We start from the raw sequence: 8,730 nt of genomic DNA, 5'->3' as shown, positions 1-8,730 counted from the left end.
AGCTCTCTGTCTACTATGATGGCACTGCTCGGAGCCGGTGCATGGATGCCATGATCTCTCCCGAAGGTAGTGCCATCACCACTGAGTACCTCTAAGGGTATTTCTAATTTTCGGAGAACATCCGGCTATATATGAATGGGTTGCCCAAGTATCTAGAACAGTAGCACTATACCGTAAAATGCTAATCGACATGTGACAACTGCCGAGGCATTAGCTACGTCCTCTCCGGTGAGTGAGTAGATCCTCGCGTTAGTTGTGGCGGAGGGGCTTCTAATCGCCTGACTGATAAGTGGACCTTCTAGAGCAGCCTGCATCTGATCCTGCATACTGAATCTGCTGTGGCTGAGGAAGACCGGTCTTGTTCAGGCACTGCTTGGCCATGTGCCCTTCTTGTCCACATTCAAAGCATCCTCGTGTGCCCTTGCGACAAACCCCTGGGTGGAATTTCCCACATGTAGCACACTTTGGATAACTGGGTCGCTTGCTAGATGGTCCTCCTTTTGGGTCACTCCCTGATTTGCGCTTGCTGTTGGAGTTCCCTTTCCAGTTAAAGCTGTGGCCTTGCTGTTTTTGAGTGTGAGAGTTTCCTTGGCCTTTGGACTCTAAGGAGACTTGCTTCTGCTGCTTTATGTTGGTAATGCTCTGTGGTCAAGGCACCGCTCACTAACTCCTCGTGGTTTGTGGCCTATGTATGCCACCAACCACGTTCACTATCCGGCCTCGGCATCTTGAGCATCAACCGGATTCGTTCCTTCTCTGTGCTGACTAGCTCGGGGCATAGGCGAGCCAACCTGTTGAATTTTTCACGGCTTCCTCAACCGAAAGGTTGCCCGGACTCAGTGAACTCGTCGTAGTGGCGGTTTGTAACCCGTATGTGAAAGAACTCCTCGAAGAATTCCTTCAAGTCGCCCATGACATCGTTCACTGGGCGCTTCGTTCGATTCTTTCCCACCACATGCGTCGTCCTGAAGGAGAAGGAGGCACACTTCACCTTCTCGTGTTGCCGGTCCGAAGCTCCATCGTGCTCTCTAGTGTTTTGAACCAGGCTTGTGCATCCCATGGTTCACTAGTGCCCGAGAAGCTCTCTCGCTGCCACTGGATCGGATAGGCTTCCTTTCTTGGCTCAGCCGCTGGTCTTGGTCTTGGTCTTGGTCTATATGGGCTGGTGGAACCTCTAAGACTTCGAAGTCGTCGGGTTCGAGGTGACTGTGGGGGTACTCTGTTGATTAGCCTTTAAGGTGGCTATTTCTTGTTGCTAACTGAGCCACTAATGCTGTAAGGTCGGGAGGAGGCACTGAACTGCCTGCCTCTTGCTGGGGCTCAATAGCTAATGCCCTTCCAGCTGGGCGTCCTTGTGCCATTGCTAAAGACATAGAGGACAGAACATGAATAACTATTACAATCATAATTGTATAACTATCGTTATCATGTTATATACTATCACATACTATCATGCAGTAGTTTATCTATAAACATGAACTATAACAAGGAAATAGAAAGCATAAATAAAGTAGAGGTATTCTTACTTGGAACCTGTAGGTTCAACGCTGATGTGTGTGTAGGAAGAATGGAACACTGCTCTGATACCACTCTGTAATGACCCGCCTCCTACTAGCTAGGCTGCGAGGCTGGACCGTCACATAATGCTGTGCTGGACTATTAATGCGGAATGAAAACTGACTAATTTAAAATTTTACTGAACTAAATGTTGTAAAGTTTAACTTAGTGTTCTGGGTGTACCTAGGAGTTGTACACATGCTAGGGGAGGTGTTTACAACTGATAATAAACTTTGGATCGATCCACAGACCGATCTACTGATACTGGCACGGTAGGAAACTCCGAATCATTCAACCGACCGATCCACAAACTACACTGCAATCCTGTACGCTGCTGGATCGGTCTGCCGACCGATCCAGCTGGTCCCTGATCGGTCAATGAGACCGATCCATGGCTTACTGATAGGTCTGCTGACCGATCAGTGAGCCAATTTTTTTTTTTCATGACCCAGCTCCTGATCGATCCACGGATCGATCAGGGAACGAACAGAAAGCTTCTGTTCACAGAAACCAGGTCCCTGATCGGTCTACCGACCGATCAGGGGTTTCTGATTTCGTATCAGGCCCTTGATATCAGCACTGATGCGTGCCAAAGTCATTACACGACACTATAAAAGCTAAGAGAAACATTCTACTAGGTAATGGCTAACATACTAAACATGATTAAGGCATAGAATACTAATTCATGGCATGTAAGCATATGGAAACCAAAACTAACAAGGTTTTAAACTGTTCTCTTGCTAACTAACAGAAACATAAGATAACGCTTGCTATAAGTACTAATGCATACTGAACACATTCTAATGCATAATAAAATAAAACTAGATCCCTAGGATCTTTATTCCAGTTCCTTCCACACACATCTTGATCTGCATTGACCTCCAGCCTCCACTACTAGTCCATTTTCCTTTTACCTGTATCTGCAGTATAAGGAAAATAGTATCTGTAAGCTAAAAAGCTTAGTAAGAAACCATCTACCTCACTAAAACATGCATACGATGCAAATATGATTTTAAATCATGCTGTTTGAAAGGATATGCTAAGTATACTGAATAAACTAAACATGGCATGACATATAAGCATACAATCATGGCATATCTAAAGCTGAACATGATATCAATCACATGGTATCAATGAAGAACTAAGCTGATACTAAAAACTGAGCTACTGCTAGGACTGTACTGAATTCACGAACTAATTTGTGAAAGGTTGAAAACCATATACATATAGTAAGTGAAAATACTAAACATGCTGCTGATGGGCCCTAGCAACTGTACTTGCTGTGCGCGCATCCCTAACTAGACCCGGGATTGCAAGTTCCGAATCTAGTAGGGTTTACTAGGTTAGCTAAACCTAGGGACGACTATGGGAGCCCAACCCAATGGATATCTAATCCAGTACTGTGCCACTGAAAAGTAAAATACTGAAATAGCTAATACTATTTTGCTGAATCTAGGTTATCTGAACCTAGAACTAGGTTGTCTGAACCTAGAGGTGACTGTGGGAGCCCACCCATTTGGACATCTAGTCTCGTAAAAGCTGAAATAAAAACTGATCATGCTAATTAACATGTTCTATGGCATTTAACTAAATGCCCACTGTTTCATAAGGCTGTGCTAGGCATTTTGTCGAGCATTTGACGCTCTCTAACTCTCCTCGCGATCAGGGAGACCTCCTCTAGGCACCCAGCATCGTCTAAACCCCTATCTACAGAGGATACACATGCTCGACCCATCTAGAGATGCTCACTAATCCCTTAATCTGTGAGAAGAGTTAAAATACACACTATATGCTGACAAAATTCAATAAAACTAATCTAATGTATAAAAGAAAACACGCGATAGCTACTTATACTGCAGGTGAGGGGTTTCTTACCTGGTACGCTAATTTCCTTACAATTCTATTCGCTAGAATTCCGGTGGAGACGACTTCTCGACGATCTTCTCGCGTCTAAGCGTTCCCCTCGCGAAGGAGATCGTCCTTGTGCCGGAGTTATCGCCGGAAGATGTCCTTGGGGCCCTAGGGAGAGAACCCTAGGTCTCCTTGTGGTTGGCGCCGAGAGAGGGAGAGGTGGCATCAGTGAGGTTAGGGTGAAGGAGAAGTTACCGAACCAACACCAAAATAAACCAAACCAACTTATGTTTTCCTATTTATATTAAGTGGGTATTTTGGCCCAACTCAATTATAAATATATTTGATTCTCCTTTCTCTCAGCACGGCCCTGCTGGGTTAACTAAAGGTTTAGCGGACCCGAGAGGTCCTGGGTTCGATTCCCGCTTAAGCCATTTTACTTTTCTAATAATTTTTGCTACTTCCGCTACTAAGAAAATTCCGGAAAAATATCTAATAATTCTAGAAAAATCATAGAATATTCCTAAAATAGTTTTGAGAATTTTCGGGCATTACAGCTATCTGGCTGCTAATAAACTGCAAATGCTGATCACCGGCCTGGGCCTCTCGGATCCTCATCTTGATCGACAACTAAACAACCATGGTAACCAGAATACCCTGCTCTGTCTGTCCCTGCTCCTGAAGGCCCAACTCGGAGAAACCCTGAACCAAGTCTGTGACTGAAACCCGGTGACAAGCCAAAGTCCCTCTGGACTTCCTGCTGAGTGCATCACAACCACATTAGCTTTCCCTGGATGATAGCTAATGGTACAATTATAATCCTTCAGGAACTCCGTCCATCTGCTCTGTCGGAGATTGAGTTCCTTCTGGGTGAAAATGTATTTGAGACTCTTATGATCAGTGAGAATATCAAATGTAATATCGTACAGATGATGCCGCCAAATCTTCAAAGAAAAGATGATGGCGGCTAGCTCCAGGTCATGTACAGGGTAGTTCTTCTCATGCTCCTTCAACTGACGAGAAGCATAGGAGACTACTCTGCCGTGCTACATCAAAACAGCGCCCAAATCCTATAGAGAAGCGTCGGTGTAGAGTACAAATCCATCCTCTCTAGCGGGCAAAACCAAGACTGGAGCCAACACTAATCTCCGCTTCAGCTCCTGGAAGCTGGTCTCGCAGTCCTCGGTCCAAGTGAACTTCACACCTTTCCTAGTCAGGCGTGTCAACGACATAGCAATTCGAGAGAAACCCTCGACGAACTGTCTATAATATCCAGCTAGTTCTAGAAAACTACGGATCTCCTGCCCTGATTTCGGCTGCTCCCAACTGGTGACAGCCTCGATCTTCTGAGGGTCTACTGAAATACCTCTGCTAGAGACCACATGCCCTAGAAAATCGACTGAGGATAGCCAGAAAGCACATTCGCTGAACTTCGCGTACAACTGATGTCATCGAAGAGTCTCCAAAACTATGCGAAGATGCTGCGCATGTTCCTCCTCGGAACATGAGTAGACCAATATGTCATCGATGAAAATGATAACAAACTGATTAAGATACTCCAAGAAGATGCAGTTCATCAAATCCATAAACACTGCTGGAGCATTGGTAAGGCCAAATGACATTACCAAAAACTCATAATGGTCGTATCTGGTACGGAATGCTGTCTTCTGAATATCAGTTTCTCTGACTCTCAGCTGATGATATCCGGATCACAGATAAATCTTAGAATACGCTGATGTACCTCTGAGCTGATCAAACAAATTCTCGATCCGTGGTAAGGGGTACTTATTTCTGACGGTCACTGCATTCAGCTGTCTGTAGTCAATGCATAACCTTAGTGTACCATCCTTTTTCTTGACAAATAATACAGGAGAACCACATGGAGAAGCACTAGGGAGTATAAATCCCCTCTCCAAAAGCTCCTGGAGTTGAACCTTCAGTTCGTTCAACTCTTTTGGTGCCATACGGTAAGGAGCTTTCGATGTCGGTGCGGTTCTCGGAATCAACTCAATAGCAAACTCTACTTGCCTTTTGGGAGGCAAACCTGATAGCTCCTCTGGAAATACATCCAGATACTCTCGGACTACTAGAACGTCGGAGATTTGAGAACTACTGTCCTCTTCTGTATGAATCAAGGATAACAGAAAACCCTGGCAACCATGTGACAGCAACTTCTGAGCCTGAATCACAGAAATGATCGATATGCTGTCATCTATGATGGCAGTGAAATCCCACGAGGGTTGGTTTGGAGGCCGGAATGTGACCACCCTCGTCAGGCAATCAACAGTGGCATGATACCCTGACAAACAGTCCATGCCAAGAATAATATCAACGTCGACCATTTCCAATACTAAAAGATCTACCGTAAGTATCATGTTGCAAAAATCTAACGGGCAACCTCTTGTTAGAGTGTATACTAAAAGCCTAGCTTTTGTAAACATTTAATTTTGAAATAAAAGAATCACATTGGTAAATATCTACATTTATTTGTTAAATGTAATTATTTAATTAATTTATATAGTAGACAACATGGTGTGTGGTGTCACACACAGAAGATCATGTTGTCGGTTCTTTATAAATTATAAACAGTTGCTCACGACTAAGATGGAAAGCAACAAGGCATCGGAATAGTCATAGTGTAATTAAGTATTAATTTATCTTAATTAATAAATTACACTGGTACACTCTAAGTGTATTGAGTAGGACCATTTTAGGAAAGTTCTTTTTGTACTGACTTAATAAAAGAACTAGAACTTAGTTATTATGGAAGTGTGTGCTCTTAATTCTAATATAATAACAAGCACATATATTTAATATTTATTTCTTTGACTTATCAAAGGGTGAGGTTTAGCTCAATAAATCAATATGCCCGATAAGTTGGGAAATGATATTACTTATAGTGTGTGTTGTTGATTATAGAAGGAATCTGTGTCCTAGTAATCTAGATTGAGAATGTCCCTAAGAAGAGCTTATAAGGATTACCATGTTAAACCCTGCAGGTAGACTTAGTCTGACATAACAATGAAGTTGAGTGGTACTACTCTTGGAGCTAGATATTAATTAAGTGAGTTTTCAGTAACTTAATTAGTGGACATTCGTAATCTTAAACACAGGGAGACTAACCCACTCATGATAAGAAGGAGCCCATAATGTAATTTGAGATTGGTGCAGTAGTGCGATAATAACTCTCTAGTGGAATGAGTTATTATCGATGAACTTGAGTTGTGTGTTCTGGGCGAACATGGGATACTCAAGCTCATCGGAAGGCCAAAACCAATTTTTTCTCTAGGTCCCTATCGTAGCCTCATTAAAGCCTCAAGTCCATCCAAATAATAGCCCATCCTGGTGTCCAAGAAGGGGGTCAGCCCAATGCATGGTGACCAAGCAAGGGCCGACCACCATATCCTCTTAAGGTGTCGGCCCCTTGCTTGGTGCCCAAGCAAGAGGGGGCCGGCCACAATAATTTAAACAAGGAGGGGTGTTTTGAATTTTTAAAATCTTCTCTTTGTAGAAAACTACAAGTTTTAAAAGAGAGATTTTAAATTTAAAAACTTTCCTTATTTGAATTAGGCCACATATTTTAAAAAAAAGTTTAAAAGTTATAAAACTTTCCTTTTTTAACCATCTTCATGGTTTAAGGAAAAAAAAGGAAGAGAAGTTTTAAAATTTAAATTTTCTATCACCATGTTAAAAAAGGAAATTTTATAAGAGAAGTTCTAAATTTTAAAACATGGTTTTAATTTTTAAAACTTTCCTTTTTTAACTCCTACTTTAGGAAAGAGAGCTTGTAAAATTTTATAAGAGTTTTTCTTCTTGTAAAATTTTATAAAATATATTTCCTTATCCTTGATGAGGTGGTCAGCCACCTTGCTTGGTGCCCATGCAAGGGGTCAGCCAATCAAATTAAATCCTCAATCAATATTTGATTTGGTTATTGATTCAATCAAGAGGAAAGAAAAGGAAAAATAAAAGGGAAAAAGAAAAACTAGAGGAAGATTTTAATTTTTGTAAAAATTCTTCTCTTATTTGCCTTAGGCAAGTAATATAAAAGAAGGGGTGAGGAGGCCTCATGAGATACAATTCTTATTCTCTTGCTTGGAGATCTTGGTGTGGTCGACCCCTCTCTCCCTCTCCTTTCCCTTGCTCTCTTCTCCTTGGTGGTGGTGGTGGCCGGATTTTAGAGGAAGAGGAAGAAAGCTTTTGGGTGGTGTTCATCTTGGAAGATCGTCGCCCACACGACGTCCAAGGCGAGGCAAGGAATATGACAGAAGATCTTGAGGTCATTAGCATACAAAGAGAAGGTATAATTTGTAATTTTTTTCCGCATCATGCTAGTTATTTCTTTTTGTAAGGATTCCAAACACAAGAGGCATTAGATCTAGTTTTTTGAATTTATTTTTTGAGTTTGTGTTTTCTTTGTTTTTCGAATTTGTGATTCGATTGTTCTTTTTGGTTAACCTAGAGTTATTTAAGGAAATTAAATATTAGCTTTCTTTAAAAGGCTTTGTCTAGGCGGTGGTGGTTGCTCCCATATCCAAGAAGGCCATGTGCCTCGCCATACAGTCCTGAAAGCTAATTTTGGAAATTAATATTTAATGGAATTAATAACATAGGTGGATTTGGATCAATAGTGTTAAGTTCCTCTTGCGATACAAATCTAAACCATTAAGAACAGATAAGTTAAATTTGGAATCAATTGTTGGTTAAACCTAGGAAAACGTACCGGTTTCACTGTACAAAAATTTTTGTACAAGTGTCGAACCTTTCCTTAAATAACCTATTGTGTTCTTTAGAAGTTAAATAAGGAATCGCAGATGGAACTTAACATCAATGATTCCAAATTTAACTTATCTGTTCTTAATGGTTTAGATTTGAATCACAACCGGAACTTAACACTATTGATTCAAATCTACCTAGGTTATTAATTCCATAAATATTAATTTCCAAAATTGGCTTCCAAGACTGCATGGCAAGGCACATGGCTTTCTTGGATATGAGAGCAACCACCACCGCCTAGGCAAAGCCTTTTAAGGAAAGCTAATATCTATTTCCTTAAATAACTCTAGGTTAACCAAAAGGAACAATCGAATCACAAGTTCGAAAAAGAAGAAAACACAAACTAGAAAAACTATTTCGAAAACTAGATCTAATTGCCTCTTGTATTTAGAATTCTTACAAAGAGAAAAACTAGCATAATGCAGAAAACAATTGCTAATTATACCTTCTCTTTGTATGCTAATGACCTCGAGATCTTCTGCCATATTCCTAGCCTCGCCTTGGACGTCGTGTAGGAGACGATCCTCCAAGATAAACACCACCCAA

This window comes from Zingiber officinale, chromosome 2B (assembly GCF_018446385.1).
Source record: "Zingiber officinale cultivar Zhangliang chromosome 2B, Zo_v1.1, whole genome shotgun sequence".
NCBI classification, from domain to species: Eukaryota; Viridiplantae; Streptophyta; class Magnoliopsida; order Zingiberales; family Zingiberaceae; genus Zingiber; species Zingiber officinale.
Note: the sequence above shows the minus strand (reverse complement) of the source record.